At 38.5% G+C, this 26,632-nt stretch overlaps 2 long non-coding RNA genes across 2 annotated transcripts in view; both read left to right on the top strand.

Moving 5' to 3' along the window:
- LOC126418459 (uncharacterized) overlaps positions 1-26,632 on the top strand; it is a 92,824-nt gene that overhangs the window by 23,506 nt on the left and 42,686 nt on the right. The gene's annotated exons all lie outside the window — the stretch shown is intronic.
- On the top strand, positions 7,253-15,597 carry LOC126418460 (uncharacterized). The gene is made up of 2 exons (XR_007575850.1): positions 7,253-7,388; positions 15,251-15,597. It is a non-coding gene; the product is annotated as an uncharacterized LOC126418460 (long non-coding RNA).

The following is a 26,632-nucleotide window of genomic DNA, read 5'->3' as shown; positions in this document are numbered from 1 at the left end:
TCTGTTAGCCTTTTTAATAATCTCTGGGCTGTACTCATTATGTGTACTCTGCTGTTTTGTGCAATTGTATTTTGCAGACATTTAGTAAGGATAAAAAGCATGAATGATTTAATTTTAACATTCAACGTCTTGCAAGTAACATTCAGCATTTTATATTTAATGCTTATGTTCAATATTTGGCGTTCAGGGTTTATTGTTATGCTTGACGATTATGTTTAACGATTATCTTTGTGTTTGTTTTTAATAAATTTTTAATCTTACATCTGTGCTTATCATTATTAATTTTTCTGTCATATCTGTTATAGCAATAGTTAATTTACCTTAATTCTTGCATTTACGATACGTTTCTTTCAAAATCATCAAATTTTAAATCGCCACCGACCAATTCAAGATAAATAAGATTTAAATTCGTATTGTCTTTTCTAAAATTATTTAAAAAATTTATTTTACCTCTTACAAATTGTTTTGGTATCTTCGAGTATATCTGGGCTAAATAGAAACAAACCATTTCTTGTGTCTTCCTCTAGTATAATATTCTCTAACTACATCCTCACTTTTGAGAATCAAATCATCGAATGCGACAGCTGAATTACCTTGACATCCATTGAATGATAAAATTTTGTCATTATTTTCGATAAATTGCTAGAATGTAATAGTTAATCATTACCATTGTTTCCCTATCCACTTGGGCCTATTATTACACATCAAATAGAGCTAAGTAAGTTCTTGCCATGCTTATTTTTCGATTTCTTCTCAGCAGCTATTATCTTTGGATCCTAATAAGTCTTATTCATTTAATAATTTTTTATTAATACAAATAAGTGTCTTTTGCAATTAAGTGGTAAGTCATCTGATCTCAAAAAAAGATTGACAGTACCTTTAAGAGATTGCTATGGTAATTTTTCACTAGTCGACTTTTATACAACATTTTTAATGTGAAATGCCATATATTCCAATTTTTGATACTATACATCGACTTAGAAATAACTGTAACAGACGAAACTGGTAATTTGACTAACTTAGTTTGTATGACAGTTGTTTCAGAAATGACTTAACAAATTTTATACTTATTAAGTGGATAAGACTGAGAGCTATCAGTTGTATCTATTCCCTGTGAATGAAGAGAAAGATGTGGTCATCTGTTTCTCGAGTCTGCTGGCATTTTCCAGTAGCACACTCAGAAGATAAACGGGCAGGGGCTTATCGTGAGGTGTTGCAAGTCTGCATGGAAGGTGTGGTGCTCACTACAGTCTTCATCGTCTCCTGGCTGCTGGCGTCTCCAGTAGGCAGCGCTGGCGGCGGCACGTCTACAGAATCGTGTGCCACAACTGACTTCAAATGAAGTGCCTCATTGTTATTTCTGCATTTAAGTTTCCTGTGTTATTCGTCAAAAATATTAAATAATGTTTTCAGTGCCAAAACCCAACTGTGGTTCGATTTTTGTATCCACTTGCAGCAAGCCGCAATAAACGACCAAATTAAGTACCGCAGTGGTATTGTTTATCAAAAACACGTCTAATATGGTTAAAACTGATAAATCAATGGCCAGACATCGATGATCAGGGAGCATCGTAAGCATTGTCAGAGCCTGCCTTCCCGGTACTGGAAGTCAAGCAAGGCAGGACACACCACTTGTCTAACCCTGTATAAGGATTTTTCTAGAAGAGAGCAATGAGGATTTTTTCCTGCATAGTAATAATCTTAGGACGTTACCCATTCTCTTCTGTGTAAAATGGCAACTCTTCCACATGCACTAAGATGACAAACGTCATGGGATACCAACTAATGTCGTGTCGGACCGTCTTCTGCCCCTGTAGTGCAGAAACTCGATGTGGTATGGACTCAATAATTCACTGGAAGACTCCTGCTGAAGTTCTGAGCCATGCTGCCTCTATAGCCGTCCATAATTGCCAAAGTGTTGCCGGTCTCGAATTTTGAACACGAACTGGACTCTCGATTATGTACCACAAATGATTGATGGGATTCGTGTCGGGCGATCTGGGGAGGGGGTGAAATCATTCCCTTGAATTGTCCAAAATGTTCTTCTAACCATTTGCGGCCCAGTGACCTGGAGCATTATCATCCATAAAATTTCCATTGTTGTTTCGGAACATCAGATAAATGGATGACTGCAGATGGCCTCCAAGAAGCCGAATATAACCATTTACCGTCATTGAGCCATGTAACCGCAGCTTGCAGCACTATGGAGCCACCAGCAGCTTGCACAGTGCCTCGTTGACAACTTAGGTCCATGGCTTTGTGGGGTCTGTGCCACAACTCGAACAGTGCCATCAGCTCTTATCAACTAAAATTGGTATTCATCCCACTAGCTCACGGTTTTCCAGTCGTCTAGGGTCCAATCGATATGGTCAAAAGCTCAGGAGAGGCGCTGCCTGTGATATCGTGCTGTTAGCAAAGGCACTCTCGATAGCCATTTGCTGACATAGCCCAATAAAACCACACTACACTGTCGTATTCGAATCAAGAACAGTTGCCAACATCAGTAAGTTAGAAGTAGATATCGTCAGAGTAGTGTAACCACTTAAATCACTTAATAAAAGCAAGTCTTCCGGTCCAGACTATATACCAATTAGGCTGCTATCAGAGTACGCTGATGCAATAGCTTCATCCTTACCAGTCATATACAGCCAACCAGTCTACGAAAGAGCCATACCCAAAGATTGGAAAATTGTATGGGTCACACCAGCATTCAAAAAAGGCAATAGGAGTGATGCAGTAAATAACAGACCTATATAATTAACAGCGATATGCAGCGAGATTTTGGAACATATATTGTGTTCGAACATATGAATTACCTCGAACGACCTATTGACGATCAGTCAACACGGATTTAGCATAGTCCTTGTGAAACACAACTAGTTCTTTACGCACACAAAGTGTTGAGTGCTATCGACAAGGGATTTCTAATTTATTCCTTATTTTAAGGTTTTCACAAAGCTTTCAACGCCGAGGTTAGCGGAGCACGCAGATAAAGTTCAAAGAAGAGCATCACGTTTTCTTCTGTCGAGAAATCGCCGAGAGATGTCACTGTCCTGATACAGGATTTGGGATGTACATCATTAAAAAAACTTCGTTTCTAGCTGCGGCGGGATCTTCACACGAAATCACCAACTTTCTCCTCCGAATGCGAAGACATTTTCTTAACACCGACCTACGAAGGGAGAAAAAATCATTATAATAAAATAAGAAAAATCAGAGCTCCGCACGCTGCTCGAGAGAGAATAATGGGAGATTATAGTGAAGGTGGGAAAGATACAGATGTTCGTCTTTTTCCGCACGCTGCTCGAGAGCGAATAATGGGAGATTATAGTGAAGGTGTTTCGATGAGCCCTCTGCCCTCTGATATGTAGAATACCCATGTAAATAATGACATAGACGTGAACAGTTTCACCCATTTTAGAGGAAATAATTAAAACTACATGCAAACAGAATATAGTTTTATGCAAACTTTAATCCTACGCCAGTTGACCTGTGTACTCGTCTTACGAGAAGTCCTTTTCATCCCGTCATCAAATTTCATTAATTGTTAACGTATCCATCTCCCTCCTAAGTTTTCTAACTTACCAGACCTGTTATTGGGGTCTAACCTCCAACGCTCTTTCCTGAATGCTGAATGCCAGTTTTATCTTTCGTGCTGATGACGTCCTCGAGAATAGTCCCCACCAGGATAATCGATCCGGGGTCTATTTTACCTCCAAAAGGTTTAAAGCAACATGTTACCACCATCATTTTCCTTTTTGGTTCATGTTTAACGACCAGATCCGTTGTAGTTGCATCTGCTGCATGACTACTGCATCCTTGTGGCACGCAAGCCACTCCACCACGGCAAGATCAGTGACTCCTGAGGGGATGGGAATAGATCAATACACCGCTATTTTCATCACAGATCAGCCACTTTTGCATGATCTAGTGACCTAACACAATCACCAAAGTATGTCAGTCGGTGAAAATGTAGACATCGTATGGCATTATTGACTGGGATATCCTCACGAAGTGGGCCGGCCGCGGTGGTCTAGCGGTTCTAGGCGCTCAGTCCGGAACGGCGCGACTGCTACGGTCGCAGGTTCGAAACTTGCCTCGGGCATGGATGTGTGTGATGTCCTTAGGTTAGTTAGTGTTGTGACTTGGCAAGACAGCCAAGCCACTATGACCGGTAGCCGAAAGGCACGCGTTTAAGCTCACGCAGGCTGGCGTGAGGTCTGGAACAGATGATGATGATGATGATGTTTGGTTTGTGGGGCGCTCAACTGCGTGGTTATCAGCGCCCGAGGTCTGGAACAGTTAAAGGAGTTGAGTCTAGTGAAAATAATACGTAGCTGTTGGAATACTTAACTTTAATCCATAATTGGTGAACATCGGTCTGACGGTACATGCATCACAAGATAAATAGCAAATGATAATGGCGCCTTGCTAGGTCGTAGCAAATGACGTAGCTGAAGGCAATGCTAACTATTGTCTCGGCAAATGAGAGCGTAATTTGTCATTGAACCATCTCTAGCAAAGTCGGCTGTACAACTGGGGCGAGTGCTAGGAAGTCTCTCTAGACCTGCAGCGTGGCGGCGCTCGGTCTGCAATCACTGACAGTGGCGACACGCGGGTCCGACGTATACTAATGGACTGCGGCCGATTTAAAGGCTACCACCTAGCAAGTGTGGTGTCTGGCGGTGATACCACAGTTAGGTTTAAATAGTTCTAAGTTCTAGAGGACTGATGACCACAGATGTTAAGTCCCATAGCGCTCAGAGCCATTTGAACCATTTGACCCTCACAGAGTGGGTTCATCTGTCTGTCGGAAAAGGTGGTCAACCTTAACGCACACTGTGCCCTTTCATTGCGGATATGTGAGAGTTGTGTCGGGTGTATATTTCTAGAGTGTAGTTGACTGTAATAAATGCGGGCATGTTTGTGTTGTATGATGACTACCAGAGACAGGACAGGGTGAAACCATAGCAACACAGAGCCTAATCCTCTCCAATGCCACTAAACGAACCGCTGGGCTTAACATCCCCATTAGGCGGATATATTACCATCCACAACGTCACATGCCCTCACTTATGAGACACAACGGGGAAAATGCTGTAGGATGAAGGAAGGAATTAAAATTTGTACTAACAACAAAACCTAAGTTTCCTGCTTACTTAGGAGACGCGCTCACAGTTGCGCCTCACTGGTTCTCCATATATGACAGCTGTGCAGAATAACACACTATGTTCCCCGCCCCAATACAAATTGGAATTCACGCCTTATGTTATTGCTACTCCGCTTCAGTATTGCAGAGGCTCTCTAATATTGGAATAGTACCTTAGCAAGTGGCGCCAATCCTATCTGTACCTCAGACATACGTGATATACACTATGTGATCAAAACCATCCGGACACCTGGCTGAAAATGACTTACAAGTTCGAGGCGCCCTCCATCGCTAATGCTGGAACTCAGTATGGTGTTGGCACACCCTTAGCTTCCACTATAGCAGACATACTTTCAATCAGGTGCTGGAAGAGTTCTTGGGGAATGGCAGACTTTTCTTCACGGAGTACTTCACTGAGAAGAGGTCTGGCAGGAAGTCGGCATTTCAAAACTTCCCAAAGGTGTTCTATAGGATTCAGGTCAGGTCTCTATGCAGGCCAGTCCATTAAAGGGATGTTATTGTCGTGTAACCACTCCAACACAGGCCGTGCATAATGAACAGGTGCTCGAACGTGTTGAAAGCTGCAATCGCCATCCCCGAAATGCTCTTCAACAGAGGAAAGCAGGAAGGTGCTTAAAACATCAATGTAGACCTGTGCTGTGATACTGCCACGCAAAACAACAAGGGGTGCTAGCCCTCTCCATGAAAAACCCGACCACCGCCTCCGAATTTTACTGTTGGCACTACACACGCTGGCAGGTGACGTTCACCGGGCATTCGCCATACCCACAACCTGCCACCGGATCAACTTATTGTGTACCGTGATTCGTCACTCAACACAACGTTTTTCCACTGTATAAGCGTCCAATGTTTACGATCCTTACACCAAGCGAGACGTCGTTTGGAATTTATCGGCGTTGTGTGTGGCTTATGAGCAGCCGCTCGACCGTGAAATCCAAGTTTTCTTACATCCCGCCTAACTGTCATAGTACTTGCAGTGGATCCTGATTCAGTTTGGAATTCCTGTGTGATGGTCTGGGTAGATGTTCGGCGGTCTCTGTCAATCAACAGACTTTGCTATACATGTCCCTTCACGTTTCTAGTTCACGATCACATCAGAAACAGTGGACGTAAGGATGTTTAGGAGGATGAAAATCTCGCGTACAGACGTATGACACGATTGACACCCAATCATCTGATCACGTTCGAAGTCCGTGAGTTCAGCGGAGCGACCTTTTCTGCTCTCTCACGATGTCTGACGACTACTGAGGTCGCTGACATTGAGTAACTGACAGTAGTTGGCAGCACAATGCACGTAATATGAAACGTAAGTTTTTGGGGATTTGCGGATACTTTCGACTACATAGTGTATTAATCGTATACAGCTAATGTTCCAGAGATATACTGAGTCTCACCTTTCTCTACGATAATGATGTAGGCTGAAGCAAAGAATTAAAATTTAAACCAGCACCAGTATTCGAGCCTGGGCCTCCTTCTTATGAGACATAAGTTCTAAATCAGGAACATCGACTAAATGATTAACATATCACCTATGGTAAGGTGCTATTGCGATATCAGAGAGATTCAGCAACACTGAGTTTAGAAGGGTGCTGGTAAAGGCCTGGGGCACTAACTGGAATTTGGAATGCGAGAGGCAGTAATGCAGTCCGCGAAGCTGTGGTAGCCAGAGTGTCAGGGTGGCGCAATGGATAGAGCCTCCACCTTGTTAGCAGGATACCTAACGCTAGTATAAATTTTAATCGATTGCTTCAGTCTATACCATTGTCATAGATAAAGGTGAGACTCATTATGTCTCAGGACCATAACCTGTACATGATTACCACAACAGAGAGGTTTAGTGAACAGAAATTTACTTCACCATCTCTACCCCACTTGTCTGACGAATACTGGCAGTGACAATTTCATCCATCACCAAGAGTCGAATCGACTCATCTCCGAGTCGAACACAACTACACAGATGTTTGTTAGCGACCTCAGCTGGCATTTCGTCGTCCTGCGCAATACACATTTCCGGTATCTTAACAAAATGTGTTGTTGTCCGATGCAGACAGCTGCAACAGCAGGCCTCACGCGACATTTGCAGCTCTCTTCTGCTGCGCGGGGCACGCAGCCGTCGCCAGCGCATGATGTATATAAGGGACGAGGAGACGCCACAGCTGCATCAGTCGTCATGGCAGCCTCCACCAAGTCTCTCCTGCTCCTCTGTCTGGCTCTCGTGGTAAGTGCGACTGCGTTTCCATCTTCTCTTCACGTAGGCGGTAGCTTATGGCTCGGTACTGCACCAACACTTATCAAGGTATGGTCATTTGGGGTGTCTCAAATGAAATCTGGGTCCGAATTGAAGTTTTCTTAGTAGTGAAGACGCAACGTGACAGCTTGGATGTAGAGTCGTCGACAGATGTGAAAGTAACATCAAGTGTTCTGGGTGGTGCAGAAATTGTCAGCTTGTTCCAAAATGTCTAGAAACGTGAAACTGAGCACTTCTCAAAACTCAGAAACGTATTATTTTTCGTCTTCTAGTGCTGGTCCATTCCGGATTTTGATAACCTTCATAGCTACATCACTTCTGCTTGTTCGAGAAAGTTCCTGAGTCGGACTTCTTTAATACGGACATAAATTCTTTGTGAGTTATCCCATTTGTTGTTAATGTTAGTCCCCAGATATACCATTTTTGTTTACTTTTGCAGTAAGTTTACCATTACCATTTAGATGACAGTTTGGTAAATTTTTTTGCCGACGACCATTACTTTTATTTTATTTATGTTCAGTTCTAGCCTATAACTCTCAGTACTTCCCTTGACTGAGAACTATTTAAGGTGCCAGCCGATATTGGTGTATCATCTATCCCACTGCTTCTTAGCATCTCAATCACCTCGTAATGTTGTACTCTATCAAAGGCCTTCTGATAATAAAAAGGTTTAGACCCCACAATACATGTCCACACATCTAGTATAAGACCTGAATGCAAAACAAACGTCATGCGTACCGGCAGTATTTCTGAAGACACACTGTGTAGGTACAATTCCTTCTTCACAAACTTTTTAAGTTCTTTTGTGAATATTTTTTTTAGAAATATTTTCAGGGGTTTCTTCGCGAATCTCTAGCACATGCATGTCCGTCTTATCTAGACTTCAGTTGTGCTAGTTTTCCCGAATCAGAACAGAAATCTTTACAGATCTATGATTCAGAAAGACGCTTACAACTCTAGAGCGAGCAGCGAGATTAACACTAAAGACTATGCTGGATCGTAACGAATTCCCAGTGCATGCAAAATCAGGGTTCACTAATGTCGAAGAAAATGCTGTTCATGAAGCTTAATATGAAGCTGTTTGTAGATACCCTAACACATCGATGGTGGACGCTGTCTAACTTTTTGGGGAGAGTTAAGCCACAGATCTTACTCCCTCAGCCGAGCCAGCATCAAACATAGGTTTTACAAAACAGTAAAAGGTATAACATGTCTTCACCTGTGTCCACCTACTGAGATATATCAGAATGTTTAGAGCATTAAAGGTTCTCGTTTTAAGTATTTTAAGTGTTGTAAACAAGTAAGCTGATCGTCTAAGTTGAGGTCGAAAAATATTACTGTTTCTTTTAAGCTGAGAACGGCATCCATCATTAGTAATTTTGATGTATATTTTCAAATAACACACATACTTTTATCAGGGGACATTGTAAAACCTACGGCTTCCGGCTACACATTCGACTTCCTCAACGCCATTCGTATTTCATGTGCTGTGATGGATAAATTCGGCCCAAAACTGCGAATGATTTCACAGATACAGGTTGTCTACACAATGTATCTCACAGGAAATTATACTAATCAAATCTTGAAAAAGTACTTTTAGAAACATATGTCCAGACTCGAATAATTGTTGAGATACACTATAGCAGCAGCTTACTTTGATTACCACTGGTTGCGATACATGCCTCATCCCACTTTCCCAACGAGTCACCAACTGGTGTAAATACAGTTTGCTGCCGTCAATTTTTTTTACATGCATGGCACACACACACCTTGAAAGTCTCTTCGGGTTTGGTGCCGGATCCTAAAATCAACTTGACTCGATATTTCGGCGATCCAACTGTTCGCCATCTTCAGGAAAGTGCTGCTTATGCTGATGAGTCCCGCTGAGAACTGACGCCAGGTTGCAAATCGACGTCCTATACAGGCCACCGCTCAGTACACGGCGCATGCGCCGCCCATCACGGTTTCTGCCTTCCAAAACAGGGAGGCGGCGCCGCCCTTAGTGAAACACTGCTGGCAACGATATATCGCAATCAAGGCCGCACCGAAGAACGTTCAGTTTTGATGCGAGATAATACAGGATTCCACGTTTTGCTAAGAGGAAACCCATTGTCTCTGTTGATTAAATTATCAGTCAACCTAATTTCAATCGCCTCTTTATACACACTGTTCCAAAAACAGGAAATGTTGGCAACCACAACAGTTCCCTCAAATTTCATTTTGTGTCCCTCATTTAGGCAGTGTTCTGCTACCGCCGATTTTTCCGGCTGTTGTAGCCTCGTATGTCGGCGATGGAGGTTGAAATTGATGGGATGCTTCCGTTTCTAGACGTAATGATTTATAAAAAACCAGATGGAACTTTGGGACACAGTGTTCACCGAAAGCCGACACACACAGATTGGTATCTGCATCCTAAGAGTTGTCATCCACCACACCAACGTAGTGGCGTCCTTAGGACTTTGGTACGGAGAGCGAGAGCATATGTCATTTCCGACGCAGACAGTTTAACCCAAGAACTTGAGCATTTGATGACTGTTTTTAAGGAAAATGGATACACCGAGAAGCAGATTCGTCGGGCTATGGAGTTTGGACCATCTCCGAAGGTGTACGAAGAGGAACATGGATCTGTGGCCTTTCTTCCTTATGCTGGAGGCTTATAGTTTAAGATTGGACGAATTTTAAGGAATTTTAACATTAAGAGTGTTTTCCGTCCGCCTTCTAAGATTAGGGCTCTGCGTGGCTCTGTGAAGGATGATTTGGGGCTTAGGAAACCCGGGGTGTACAAAATTCCATGTCAATGTGGGAAAGCTTACGTTGGCCGTTCTATTCGCACAGTGCAAGACAGGTGTGTGGAACATCGTCGACATACGAGGCTACAACAACCGGAAAAATCGGCGGTAGCAGAACACTGCCTAAATGAGGGACACAAAATGAAATTTGAGGAAACTGTTGTGGTTGGCAACATTTCCGGTTTTTAAAACTGTGTATAAAGAGGCGATTGAAATTAGGTTGACTGATAATTTAATCAACAGAGACAATGGGTTCCCTCTTAGAAAAACGTGGAATCCTGTATTATCTTGCATCAAAACTTAACGGTCTTCGGTGCGGCCTTGATTGCGATATATCGTTGCCAGCAGTGTTTCACTAAGAGCGGCGCCACCTCCCTGTTTTGGAAGGCAGAAACCGTGATGGGCGGCGCATGCGCCGTGTACTGAACGGTGGCCTATATAGGACGTCGATTTGCAACCTGGCGTCAGTTCTCAGCGGGACTCATTAGCATAAGCAGCATTTTCCTGAAGATGGCGAACAGTTGGATCGCCGAAATATCGAGTCAAGTTGATTTTTGGATCCGGCAGCAAACCCGAAGAGACTTTCAAGACTTATTACGCCGGGAAAGCCTACGTAATCACACACACACTTGTTAGATATGTACCTACTCGATACTATGGAATAACACTTTGCCATTAAGTACTCGCATAGGCAGAAATCTGAGTGATTAAGCACATGTCACTGGGGCTGCTCGAACAATTTATCTCTCACTCAACGTTTGTGTTAGTCGCTGTCGTAGTACAGATGATCGGTAGGTGACCTCTCCTACGTAAATTACATTCCTTGTCTTTCTGCGAGGCCGACAATGTCCAGTGTTGCGGGTAATTTTCCGTTCGACAGTTGATAATAAATAGCACATGTTAATTTGGCCGGTGAAATGTATGGCCCTTGTAGTGCGCCAACGACAATTCCTACGCATCCATCGATACTAAAGCGATGCTTATGTCTTTCTTTCATGACCACACGACAGTTTGCATCTGCCCACACATGTTTATTATTGCAATTTATTGTCACTCTTTGTGTGAATCCCAATTCATTCGTTAGTAAAGTGCAATTTCTACACAGAGAATGTTCAGCGATCCTTCTTAGAACCCGTCTATAATTTGAGATGGTGGTGTTTTGGCACGAGGGCTTCAATGCATTGTAAGTAATTATTATTTCGTGTGACTCAGTTACCGCGTGCAAGTCTTTTCAATAGACGCGACTTCGGCGATTTGTGTGTCGCTAATTCAATTATCCTGCACAATTTAACATGGAGTCCGAATCACACGTCGTTCATCGCAATTCATTACAGCACAGAGAGGTGAATGATAGATCAAACAAACTGAAAATTTCCGGCCGGGATTCAGTCTCGCAACCTCTCGATCTCCAGACACGCACTTTACTGCTACACCACAGCGCTATATGTGATTTCGACAAAGTAACAGCTCGTTAGAACTGAACTCGCAAGAGCATGGTTCATGCCTTCAGCAGTTCAAGTTCTTCGCGAGCTGCTTCTGGATTGTCTCCTCCTCGATACGTTCGTCCCTTTCCACACCTTGTGTGGACAGCACGAGACCTCCCAATTTCTTAATCCGAATCGTCCCTTTATATGCAAGTCTTTTATAACACTGCTGAACATTTGTTTCGGTTGTAATATGACACTGTACGTGTAGTTCACCGTGCACTGCACATGTCAGTCGATTAACGCAGGTGGCTAAACCATACCAAAATACCACGATTGTTACTTCCCGCATGAAATAATAGGCAATTCACTATTTACATTTTTCGCAAGGAATATCCAATTTCCTTCTGGTCAGCACTACGTCAAAACGATATGTACTTGACTCAGCGTAGAAGACAGTTGGAAGTGCCTTCTGTGACAACAGCATCCATAGGAGACTAAGTAAAGACACGAAGGTGAAGAAATGAGAATAGTACGTCAGGACGAAGGCAGCTTAAACATCTCTACACTGACCTTTCTCAACGCATTTAAAATAGTTCTTATCTCAATAAACAATTGTTCCCATACTAATATTTATATACGATTTTTCTCTAGTTTTGATAAATACCATCTCCTGTTTATATACAGGATGTTACAAAAAGGTACGGCCAAACTTTCAGGAAACATTCCTCACACACAAATAAAGAAAAGGTGTTATGTGGACATGTATCCGGAAACGCTTAATTTCCATGTTAGAGCTCATTTTAGTTTCGTCAGTATGTATCAAATTTTAAATTTTCACAGTCAACATGTGTGGGCTGACGAGAATCCGCACGCAATTGTGCAATCACGTCATCAACACACATTTTATGTAAACGTTTGGACAGGCATTGTTGGTGATGTCTTGATTGGGCCCTATGCTCTTCCACCTACGCCCACTGGAGCACGTTACCATGATTTCATACGGGATACACTACCTGTGCTGCTAGAACATGTGCCTTTACAAGTACGACATAACATGTGGTTCATGCACAATGGAGCTCCTGCACATTTCAGTCGAAGTGTTCGTACGCTTCTCAACAACAGATTCGGTGACCGATGGATTGGTAGAGGCGGACCAATTCCATGGCCTCCACGCTCTCCTGACCTCAACCCTCTTGACTTTCATTTACAGGGGCATTTGAAAGCTCTTGTCTACGCAACCCAGGTACCAAATGTAGAGACTCTTCGTGCTCGTATTGTGGACGGCTGTGATACAATACGCCATTCTCCAGGGCTGCATCAGCGCATCAGGAATTCCATACGACGGAGGGTGGATGCATGTATCCTCGCTAACGGAGGACATTTTGAACATTTCCTGTAACAAAGTGTTTGAACTCACGCTGGTACGTTCTGTTACTGCGTGTTTCCATTCCATGATTAATGTGATTTGAAGAGAAGTAATAAAATGAGCTCTAACATGGAAAGTAAGCGTTTCCGGACACATGTCCACATAACATATTTTCTTTCTTTGAGTGTGAGGAATGTTTCCGGAAAGTTTGGCCGTACCTTTTTGTAACACCCTGTATATACGATCATCTTTTTTAAACACCATACATAACTAGCAGTATATCGAGATATGACAAATGTTCATTTACATCTGTTCTCTGCAAACCAGTGACACTCTGCCGTTTGTCAAACAAATATGTGACCAACAGTACTGTAGTTCGTTCATACGCTCAACACAGATGCAGAAAGATGAATGCAATCCTGGATGATTCTCTCATGGATTTTATAAGCAATTTCCTTTGTAGACTCATAGCATTTTCCCAGTAGCATACCAATGAAGCCAAGTCCATGGCTTAATTTACCTATAATTGATCCTAGGTGATCATTCCATTTCACATCCCTACAAAAATGTTACCTCCGTCTCGCCTCCCTCCTCCGAGTTATACGTATGAGTTGAATGATTCCAGTTGTGACTCATTTTCATTTTTGGAAATTTACAGGGGCTATCCATCCTTTGCACTACTTTGAAACCTTGCAGGAATTAACGGAGTATTTGTGCAGCTTTTTCTTAGAGTAATTTATTATAACGGTATCCTCTGTGAGAGGTGTTAGATCTTCATGTACATTGTCTGCTAGATCATTGACACACGATGGACGGCAGTTGTCCCGACACACTTTCCTGCAGTAATCGTATGGGTAATTATAGAAGATAGCATGCTGCATCCTTCCTAACAAGTCCTCCATCCCTGTACAAAATGTATTTGACATTACATCAAATCGTACTTTCGTTAATAAGCATTGGTGTGGTATTGAGTCAAATGCTTTTCCGAAGTCACGAGATGTGTAACTAGCTCATTTCTTAGATCGGTACAATCTACAAAGAAAATTTAGAGTGATCGGTTCCAACTTCTTTCAGTTCCTACTGCACTGAGACTAATTATGTGTCATCAGTTTCTGAATGGCTTTATTCGGCTCACCACGAAATCCTCTTCTGTGTCAACCTCTTGATCTCAGAGTTGCATATGCAGCAACACAATGTCTTCAGTTATTTCTTGGATACATACCAATCTTCGTCTTATCCTACAGTTTTTATCCTGTACATATCCTAAGTGCCATGCAAATTATTTCTTTATGCCCTGACACATGACCAGTCATCGCGTCCGTACTTCTTGTCAGTGTTTTCCATATATTTTCTCTCTTCGCCGACTCTGCAAAGAATCTCCTCATTTCTCATCTTATCAGTCAAACTAATTTTCAACATTCTTCTACAATCCCACATTTCAGACACTTCCATTCTGTTCTTTCCCAGTTTCTCCCACAGTCACCTCCGTACAGTGCTGTACTCCAGGTATGCATTGTTACAAATTTCTTCCTTAAATTAAGATCAATTGTTTATAGTGATGGACCTGTTTGGTCGAGGAATGCCCTCTTTGCTTGTGCTAGCCTGCTTTTTATATTTTCCTTGCATCTTCCATCGTGCATTGTTGTGCTTCCAAGGTAGCGAGATTACTGGACTTCATCTACCTCCAAGTCTGCAGTCTTGATGTAAACTTACATGGGTTTCACTTCTGCTGATTCTCAGTACTTCCGCTTCTCTTGGTTTCACTCACAGTACATATCCATGTGGGAAGACATCAATCTGTTCAACACGCCGTGTAATTCTTTCTCACTTACACTAATAATACCAAAATCATTACCAATCTCATCATTGATATGCTTTCATCTTGAATTTTAATCCCATTCCTGAACATTCCTTTTATTTCCATCACAGGTTTTTCCATTCATAGATTGATCCATAGGGGTAGAAGTCTGTACCTCTGTCTTAAAACCTAAAAAAATCCAAGTACTTCATTCTTGATCTTGCATTATTATTTTTACTCTTTGATCGTTGTACATATTATCTGGGTTTTTTTCTGACTTACATTTATTGTCCTGAGGATGTCGTACGCCTTGCACTTTGTACATTGTTCGAACGCTTTTTCTAGATCGATAAATCATATGACCACATCTAGATTTTTCTTAAGACATTGTGACTGAAAAAGAAGTTGATGGTTGCGTCAGTTTCGAAAGCAACTTGTCGCTTTGTCTGCAGGTCGTGGCCGCGATGGCGCAGGAACCTGCAGACGTACAAGCTGTCCCTAGCGGAGATGTCGCCAGCAACCAGGAGCCGGTACAGCCGGTGGTGGGCGACGGAGCTGCTGGGGACCAGGCGCTGGAAGACCGCTGGGGGGCGTCCATTTCCTTCCACAGCGGCTGAACGAACTGCTGGCAGACTCCAGAAATAGGAAGCTCTACTTTGTTATAAACGTTTCTTTCTTTACAGATTAGACATTTAAAATACTTTTCCTTTTTCTATATCAAGAGCTTCCTTTTCATTTCTCAAAATTCTAAACGAAAATGTATTACAAAAGAATAAATAAATTTTAGAATTCAAAAAAGCATTACTGGCGTCACTTATTTACTAAATATTTTTCCATTTTAACTGTTACCCTAAGAGAAATTCTGGAATAATGTTTCCCACACAACTATTTATTTTCTGGTTTCTGACTGGTCTCTCACTTAGCAATAAAAAAGACTGCATATACCCTGAGCATTTACTTGACACAGTAGCCTGACATCTGTACAAATGAAAACGTAAATAGTTGCGATGGAGTCTCCAAAATTTCTTCACCGATTGCTTAGAAATTTTGACACAACATTGCGTTGTTTTTATATACCTACTGGAGTGCCATATGGTACATAACTACATATATAATAATAAAGGGGATACGATTTTTGAAAAAAACTCATCTTGTTTTGTTGTACCACTAAATTCTCTGAAAGTTCTTCACCAATTGCTTCGAAATTTTGACACAACATTTCAGCGGAATTTGTGTGTGTTTTTATATACCTATTTTATATATATATGATATATAAATAAATAAGAAATATGTAAAGGAGAAACATTATTATCAAAGATCTCAGAAAGTTGTTGACTGAGTTACTTCAAATATTTACACACTACCCTCGTGAACCTTCAGACTCACATAGGGTATATAATTTAATATATGTAATATTTAAATATATATACCATGTATAAAGGAGAACACTGTTACAAAAATTTCAAAAGGTGCTCGACCGGTTTACTTCGAAATTCTACATGCTACTGTAATAAAATTATGGAAGCATATAGGCTCTATATTTTTTTGTATATAGAATAAATCTATGAAATATATAATAAGGAAACGTTATTTGCAAACAGGAGAGTTTTATTTATGGTTTATTGGCTTATTTTTAGAATACTACTACAAGTTCTGAATTTCCAACAACAATAAACAAGGCTCACTGGCAGAGAGAGGGGGTAATTGGAGATGGACAGAGGGAGGGAGGACATTGACGTAGAAAACAGAAAGTAAGAAGTTGTCAGAGACAGGGGCAGGAGGAAATGTTGAGGGGGAGAGCAGGAGAAAATGGACAGAGAAAGGGCGAGGGGGCGTTGGACAGATACAGGGGGGAGAGAGAGGGGCAGAAGAAGGTACAGAGAGATAGGGAAGCGAGGAAGCACAAAAAGTGGGAGAACCGCTGATGGACAGAGAAAAGGGGATTAGGAGGAGATGGATAAAGAGAGGGGCAGGTGAAGATTGAGAGACACAAGGATGAGGAGTAGATTAGAAAGTGTATCCAATTCTCATATATATTAGAAACGTGTGTTTCTCTTTCCTTGATTTTCCATTTAACCAGACAGCTACAGTAATGCATGGCCAAGAACAGCTAGTATATTACATTTGTAGAGCCTTAGACAATATACCATATATTACGGGATTTAACATTCATCTCACTGGACCGATGTGCATCGTGAATGTCAGTATGAGATGTGGCACCAACTGGCACGAATAAGTTTTTGTAACCGTTGTAGGATAGAAGCTAACAGCCTCTGAGCGTCATTTTGAGCAATAACGAGCTATGCCTGAAGCTGATACTGTAACATTTATTTAATAACACAGCGTGGAGATTGGTATGAAAGTGTTCGTCTTCCTGCCTGTTGTTGACTTCTGGCTCGGATTCGTCAGCTGATGCCATTTTGATGATTTTTCTCGTCTTTCGGCAGCGTGAGCAGCTGGCGTTGTCAAGGTTTCACCCCCATTAGTAGTGGTGGGCTAGCAATGGAGGGTGAAGCTTTGACAATGCCAGACACATGTGCTGGTGAATTGTCAGAGAAATCACAAACAAATTTTGGCCGCAGAACCCGAGACAGAAGCCAACAGGCAGTTTTTCAACAAGTGGTCTTGAAAGCCTTACAATTTTGAACAACTTCCCATCGCAATCGCAGATATGGTCTATTGGTAATAAATCAGTGGACTGGACAGGCTAATTGAGGACCTCACTTTCCTTAAGGTGTTTGTGTTGTCAACTGCAACGTTGGTTCTTGCGTTTCTGGGTTAGAACATGTCGTCTGGCATCTAACTCATGAAAGGTATGACAACATCTCTTTGGATGTTGGTGCTCCTCTTTCTTTCCGTGCCAGCTGGGAAAAATTGTTGAGGTATTCCGTCCTATACAGTACTAGACACTGTTGCATTACTTGGCTATGATGCGAAGATAGCAGATAAAATAAACAAAAAAAGTAGTGAAACTATACAGAAATTGTCAATAAGTAATCATGAAACACACACATAGGCAGACAAAACGAAATGCACAAGAGTTACACAGAGGGCAAGCAACAAATGACACATTATGATTTACAATTCATACTACCATACAATTGATTTCTAGATACAGATGGCTCATCATAAGATGGAGGTGTTATAAGAACATTATGATGTGGACCAAGTATAGCTAGATTCTGTGCTGATGCTGCTGGCGAAAATGATGCAAACTTAGTAATTGGTGATGAAACGTTTGTGAAACTGGAAGTTTGTTACGTTTTAGGTATTTACAGTGCACTGCCTTGTGGTATCCACATCAAATATATTCCTATAATTTACATTACATGCTATGCTTGGTTTTACTATGACTCACAGACAGTAAATGCCGAGCATCTTTACAAAGAATATCAGTCTAGCAGTAGATGATATTCTTGAAAAAGCAAAAATCAAGTTTCTTAACAGACACTGAGAAATTTGAGAAAAATCAATTATTTCCACAATCATTCATGCATATGAGTGGGAAAAACTTGAAATATATCCTCTTTCCCATACAAAAAACAAACAAGAAAAACATGTTAACCGTCTTTTAAGTAAAAATGAAATTAATTCTCCATATTGTGGGATGAAAGACATATGTAGATTAAATAGCACACAATCAACTAAACATTAAGAAAAATTTATCCTTTTGATAGGTATTTAAGGTTTTTGACCCTCAAGAAAAATTATATGACCACAAAAAAGATTGTAAAGAACATAAAGAAGTAAAATAATTATGTCAAAAAGGAGAACAAATTAGATTTAAAAACTATAATAATACATTAAAAGTGCCTTCAGTAATTTATGCTTATATTGTATGTTTATTAAAAAATATTAGCACTTATCAAGCAAGATCTTGATAAATCTTATATTGATAAATATTAAAAAAACATTTATAATTCCTTTTAGTTATCATATAAAACATTGTAATGGGGATTATAAGCCAGTGACAGAATATCAGGTAACGACAGCCCGAAAATTTTGTAGAAATGTTGAGATGGGAATCTAGTAAATTCAAATGTTACGTGATCAAAATGATCCAATAATAATGCCTAAAGAATATCACATTAGTTTTAAAAATCTTACTGTTGGTGAAACAATGTAAGTGATTATTGTCACTGAACATAAGAATTTCAAGGGACTGCAATTGAAGATTGTAAAATAATTACAAAAAACCATCTATCTTTCCAGGTTATATTCATATTTCAACTGTTTATTAATGAGTTGAGGATAGATAGTATACATATTGACACAATCCTAAATATTGAACAAAAATATATTTCATTTAGTAAAGTGATGTATAAACTTTAAGATTTTTTGATGCTTTTAGATTAATGCCATTAATTATTGATAAATTAACTTCTGTTTTTGAATAAGCACAATTGGGAGGAACATAAAAATATTTCGCTTATGAAAAATTAGATTTAATGATTACAACATGTTTTTATTCATGGGTATATATAGATAGTGAAGAGAAATTACCTAAAACAGAATTTTTTTATTCAAGACTTCATAAAACCAATATTTCAGATGAGAATTAGTTTGGGAAAAATATAGAACACTGTACAAAATTATATAATAAACCTCATGGTTTTATATTATCATATACTTCAGAAAACTTTAGAGATGCTTCTAATCTCCCTCCTTCTTGGTATTAAATGTCTCTGGATTTATCTTGTGACACTATGTTAAAAACAACTAAAATTGAGCTATATTTTTAAAACGATTATGATACAGTTTCAGTGCCTGAAAAAGATTTGGGGGGCTGTATTAAAAGGTACGCAAAAGCAAACACTAAAGATATGAAAAATTTTAAATATGAAAAAATCGATTTATGTAGCTTATTTAGAAACTAATAATTTGTGTGGATGGGTTGTGTGTTTCTATTTTTTCAGTCTAAAGGATTCCACTGGCTAGACCCAAAATATTTTAATTCTAAAAAAACCCTGACGATTATAAATGTGGATATGCTTTAGATGTCGATTTCGACTTATACAAAATTACACACTTTATACAAAGATTTACTTTCAGCTCCAGAATGAAGACATTAATTAATAACAACATTAAAGAATAAAAACAATTATGTTTTACATCATACATGTATTAAACAATTCCTAGATCTTGTGTTAAATTGACAAAAATGCATGGAATTTTAAGTTTTGAACAAGCACAATGATTAAGAAAAGTGTCTCGATTTTAATACAGAATTGAGAATAAAGGAGACTAAAGACTTTGAATAAGATTTTTATAGATAAAATCAATGATTCTGTTTTTGGTAAAACGATGGTCAAAAACCAAACAAAATATTAAAATGAAATAAAATCCCAAAACGTATATGCAGTATGTTTCAAAACCAAATTATGATCATCACATTATTTTCAGAAAATTTAATAGAAGTTCATGTTAAAAAATTAAAATTCGATTAACCTGTTTATATTGGGATTAGTATTTTACATATTTCTAAAATAAATAATGTATGATTTTCGTTGTAATATTATGGAAGCAAAATATGGAGGATATACTCATTTATGTTACATGGATACTGATTCATTTATTCTAAGAATATGAAATTGATGCTGAAACAATCTGATATTACCGATGATTCAAAAGACAATACTTATGGATTACCACTAAAAACAAAAAGTTTTACGAAAAATGGAAGATAAAAATTTTGGAAAAACAGTGACTGACCATGTTAGTTTAAAATCCAAAATTTATGACTATAGACGAGAGAAAAAAGAATATAAAAAATTCCTAAGGAGTTAAAAATTTGTTGTAACAGCGAAATTACTTTCAATGATCATGAAAAAATCAGACAATAAAATAAAACAAAATAGAAAAATGAATTTTATTACGTCTTAGGAATGGGAATTATTGAATGCAACAAATTTCCTTTAACCTTTTAACTGCTCTGGATATGTTAACATGCGTGTGTTTGTACCTGTCCCTGTGTGCTCTGAACGTGTTTATGTGCGCCACCTGTCCTTCTACCTGGTACTCTGAACGTGTCTAGGCGTACACAGGTTCAGAGTACCAGGTAGGAGGACTGGTTGTGTGCGTAAACACATTCAGAGCACACAGGGACAGGCACAAAGGAGCACGCGTTAGCACGTCCACAGCAGTTAAAGGGTTATGTGGCTACATGATACAAGATTTATGTTAGAAACCAGGACAGATACTGTACCACATAGACATTATAAAATAAGAGAATTAAGTATAATCAAAAATAAAAATATTGCTTCTGAGTAGATTTAAAATTTTCTTGTGGTAAGCTAATTTTAGATGTTTTCAAACTATTTCTTGAACAAATTTTCCACAGAGACATTCAATTTTTTCATAATATTTTTATATATATTTTTGATAATATGCACTCTTTACAATGCTTATTGTTACTACAATTTCAACATTTTCTTCCTTTTTTGAGGACCATAATTACATTAAAATATAATTAGAACAATTTTTAGCTCTTTCTCACGATCTTCGTAAATAGATTTTTGACTCCAGTTTTTAAAAAGCTTGTTTTTGTATAGTAAAATATTTTTATAATCACATTGCTTCTTTATTATGCAACAAATAAGGCCTTGTTTTTCATTTTAGATTTTTTTGCTATTTTTCCCTTTGTTAATTAGTTTTTCTTGTTGCACAAAGGACAAATCACTTTAATTGCATTCTCCTATTATATTTAAAAAACCCTAAAAATTTTAAAAATTAAAATGAAGAAATATTAATATTAAAATTTTTTGTAATAAATGATTTCGTATTTAGACCTTGGTTACAACTTGCTTCAATTTAATAATAAATAAGTTTTAATTATTGTTGATGAAAAATAATCATTGATCTAATGTTAATGTACTGCCTATATTTTAGGCTATAAATGTCCTTGTAGTTTTATAAAACTTCATGTAAAAAAATTTGTTGTAAAATTATAAAAGTGTAAATAGCGATAAAACTTCAGAATCTACAAAAATATGTCCTTAAAAAATTTATCAACACACCTGGGATTTTTTCTTTAGTTGTGAGTTCCAAATTGCCTTGGCTATATATTTCCATTACTGGGTTTATGAAGAATGCATTTTCTGTTAGTGGAAGAACATTTTGTATAATTAAATTTAAAGCCACTATTAAAAACTTCATACACCTATTATGCCAACTGATTAAAATTTTCGATTATTTATTACGTTTATATAATTTTCTATTGATTTTGAAGATGAAGATTCTTCATAAACCCAGTAATGGAAATATACAAATTTATTTGGTGGCCTTTAGGTTGCATCTTATTTTCGAAAATGCCCATTCACTATATTAAAAATTGTATTAAAATTATAACTTTTGGACAATAGCCTAGTCACAAATAGACACAAATAACCACATATTACTTTATTAAATTTGTGAATTCGTTGACCATTATAAGACAGCTCATTTCACCCAAGACATTTAACAAATTCTTTGTAAATATTTCCTCTAAATGAAACAAACATCAATTTTTTATCAATTTTTTATTCTTATAATATGTCCAATAAGCATCACCCTTACCAGAAATATCTAAATTAAGTATTCCAGATTGATATTCTCTAGGATTATTAGGTAATATATCAATAATAAAGACACAGTGAAAGAGTTTTATTTTTAATTGTTCAGTAATATTTTCTACATCAGAATTACTTAATACATCAGGATATATATCAACTATTTTTTGGAATTTTTTTAGGGTTTTTTGCTCCAGTGTCAGCTTTCATCTGCATTTCTAAATCAAGTCTTGTTCTTTGGTTCTTCTAACTCTTGATCTTTTAGTTTTTCATGTATTACCTTTTTTGCTACTGTACTGGCAACAGCTAAATATGGTAATACTGTCAAAATAAATGGAATAAATCATCCTCCATGTTTTGTTAATCTCGAACCTTTTTTCTTTTTTGTCAGATATTCGATAATTTTTTACAGAACAAGTACACCCAATGTTATAATAAATTACCACCTGTCTTCTTCTGCTTATTCCTTTTTTGCACATAGTTAACGAATTACTAGTACTATGTAATTGATCATTATTTCTTCTTATTTTAATTGCTTTTGTATTAGTCTTGCCACTAGGTAAGAAAGTATAATTAATATGGAAACTATTCTTTTATACAGAAAATATTTTTATAAAGATTACTATTTTTATTGTCCCCAAACATTGCAATCAACATCTAAACCCATAGGTAATTTTCTATTTCCATAAAAGATTCCTCCAACTGCTGTAACAACTCATTCAACTACAGTTGTTGTATCAGAAGCATGCATTCTTTCTTTTTCAAATAGTTGAAGTTGTATGTCTGCTTCATGTCTTTTCTATATATTTATGATCTCTGTATGCAAAACCATGATTTTTGCAAGCTTCATCTAGTGGGTTTATTCCTTGATTGCCTCTAACTGAAACTCCTCCTGATTTTGTTCCTGACCCACAATAATTACAACCAGGGAAACGCATTTTGAATGGTTATTTTTTAACTGAAGTATTAACTAATCCTTTTCGATATTTTTCTGTTTTCCAAAATGTGTGTGGCAGACTGTTCAAAAATATTTTCAGATGTTGTATTCTTTTCAGGTTGTTGATAATGACATAACTAAATTTATTGGTTAACATGTGTGTCAGTCCAACTTTTTCACTGTGATAATTTTATTTCCATCTGATTCTTCTCCGTGAATAACTGCTAATATATCAGTTAAAAGTCTAATCTACATAATATGTTTCACTGGTCTTCCTGTATGTCTTTTACTTCAGTCTTCACCTCTTTTCTCATCCTCACACTGTGGTGAATCATCTGCATTTCTTTGCCTCAATACTGGCAAAAAATCATCGACAGTTACTTTTATATAATATTTATGTTTTAGTCAGATTATTATCCGAATATAATGCTCCTGAATAGTACAAAATATATACCTTATTTAATAAATCAGAACCTGTAACTCTTGTAGTCATGTCATCCATAGTAATCTGTTTTTTTAAATAAAGATTTATTAATGTGGCTTTTCCTTGATATGACCCGTAGTAATCCATCTTTTAGATAAAAGATTTATTAATCTGTCTGTTCTTTGATGAGACATTTCACCAATATTTAATTTATCTTGATCAAATTTTATTGGTAATTTACCACTGAATTTATATGTACCAACAGGTCTTAACCCAAAAATCTTGTCTTCACTGTGATTAACTCATTCTAGCAATCTTTCACTTATGTTTATCTTTAATGTGGCTTGCTTCTTTCTATTTTTAACATCTGCTTTGTAGTTCTTCCATAGATATTGCATTTCTGATTTGCATAACTTATAATCTCATTTATCACTATTACACTGGTTAATTGTAGTTATATAATTAAAATCTTCAAAATATTTATAAGGAACCATCAGCTTTGTGAATTCTCTGTTTTCTTCTAGAGATTTCAGCCAACTGCAGATGGTGGCTAGAGTCGTTATCAGTTATGTGTGTCGCTTTGTATTAGAAGAGATTCTCTCTGGTTTCGAGCAGCTATCAGAGGTGGAAAAGGCTACCAGACTTGCTTGCAAAATGAAAGTAGAACTCACCATTTGCAGCATAGTCGATAGGACACATTGCAGATCTCTAGTACAGAGCCCAATGGAAGGTCTGAATCAGAGCCTTAGACAGTTCTGCAACCATGTAGGCAGCAGATTCCTGACTTTCGCAATAGGGTGGCGGCGTTTCGGGGTCCGCTAAAGAGCTCAGGAGTCCGTTGCATCCAGGAGGCGGCTACACAGATAGCAGGGGCTGTGTGGCGCGTACTGGTCAGTTTTTTTAGATTAGAGTGTCTATGGAAAACACAAAAAGGGCTTCAGTTTCAGAGAGTGCAGTTTGAACAGAGTAAAAACGTAGATACAGAAGCCACTGGTATAACAGTTGTAAATTGTCGTAGCTGTGTTGGGAAAGTGCCAGAGCTCCAACTGCTAATAGAAAGCACTGATGCTCACACCGTTATTGACATGGAAAGCTGGCTAGAGCCGGAGATAAGTTCAGCGGAAATTTTTGGGGGTAGACCTAAGGGTGTTGTGAAAGGACAGGCTAAACACAGTTGGAGGTGGCATATTTGTTGCTGATAGAAGCAGTTTATCTTTTTCAGGTTGCCCTCCATAGGGTGGGTGCACGCAATGACTGTGGTTATATTGCAACTTCATTCTACGACTGATTGCTGCTCTATCTAACCCAGTTTATCTTTTACTGAAACTGAAGTAGATAGTTGGTGTGAGTTAGTATGGATTGAGGTCATTCTCGGAAAATGGAATAAAGTAATAATTGGAGCATTTTATCGGCCTCCAAACGCAGATGGTACAATTGCTGAAAGGTTCAGAGAAACTTGAATCAACTTTGAAACGCGTACCCAACTCATACAATTACAGTTGGTGGTGACTTCAATTCACCATCGATACGTTGGCGAAAATACATGTTTAAATCCGGAGCAATGCATAAAACATCATCCGAAATTGTGCTAAACGCATTCTCTGAAAATTATTCCGATCCGTTACTTCATGAGCCCATGCGAATAGTAAACTGTTGTGAAAACACACTTGACCCCCAAGGCAACAGATAATCCTGAGCTAATAATGAGCATCAGGACGGATACAGGAATTAGTGAACACGGGGTTGTCGTAGAGAGACTGGGTATCGTAACTCCCAAATCCTCCAAAAATAAACGAAAAATGTACCAAGTAAAAAAAAAAGATAAAAATTCGTTTTATCCGTTCCTGAGAGACAATCTTGACTCCTTCGAAATGAACAATGTAACTATAGACCAGATGTGGCTTCAGTTTAAAGAAATAGTGTCGATAGCAATCGAGAGATTTATACCAAATAAATTAATGAAGGATGGAGCTGATCCCCCTGGTGCACAAAAAGGGTCAGAAGACTGTTGGAAAGGCAACGAAAAATGCATGCCAAATTTAAAAGAATGTGAAATTCCAAGATCTAATGTTTTACAGACGCTCGAAATTCAGCACGGACTTGAATGCGAGATGCTTATAATACTTTCCTCAACAAAATCTTGTCTGGAAACCTGGCTGAAAATCTAATAAGAATCTGGTGATGTGTAAAGTATGCTAGCGGCAAGAAACAATGTTTTCTCTGGGCTATAGCAATGGAAGTACTATCGATGACAATTCTGTTAAAGCAGAGTTATTAAACACAGCCTTCTGAAATCCCTTCACCAAAGAAGATGAAGTAAATATCGCAGAATTCGAATCAAGAACAGTTGCCAACATCAGTGTTAGAAGATGATATCCTCAGAGTAGTATTACCAGTTAAATCACTTGATAAAAGCAAGTCTTCGAGTCCAGACTATATACCAATTAGGCTCCTTTCAGAGTACGCCAATGCAATAGCTTCAGCCTTACCAGTCATATAGAGCCACACACTCGACGAAAGAGCCATACCCAAAGATTGGAAAATTGCGTAGGTCAAACCACTATTCAAAAAAGGCGATAGGAGTAATGCACTAAAACTAGATAATTAACAGCGATATGCAGCAGCCTTTGGAACATATATTTCATTATGAATTACCTCGAACAGAACGACCTATTGACGCTCAGTGAACACGGATTTAGGGAACACTGTTCTTGTGAAACACAACTAGTTCTTCACACACTCTAAGTGTTGAGTTATATCGAGAATGGATTTCTAAATGATTCCATATTTTTAGATTTCCAGAAAGCTTTTGACACCGAACCTAACAAGCAGATTGTAATCAACTTAAGTGCTTATAGAATACCGTCTCAGTTACGCGACTGGATTAGGGAGTTTATGTCGGAATGGGTACAATTAGTAGTTATTG

The sequence above is a fragment of the Schistocerca serialis genome, chromosome 9, assembly GCF_023864345.2.
Source record: "Schistocerca serialis cubense isolate TAMUIC-IGC-003099 chromosome 9, iqSchSeri2.2, whole genome shotgun sequence".
NCBI lineage: Eukaryota > Metazoa > Arthropoda > Insecta > Orthoptera > Acrididae > Schistocerca > Schistocerca serialis.
This window is presented reverse-complemented; position numbering and strand designations above follow the sequence as displayed.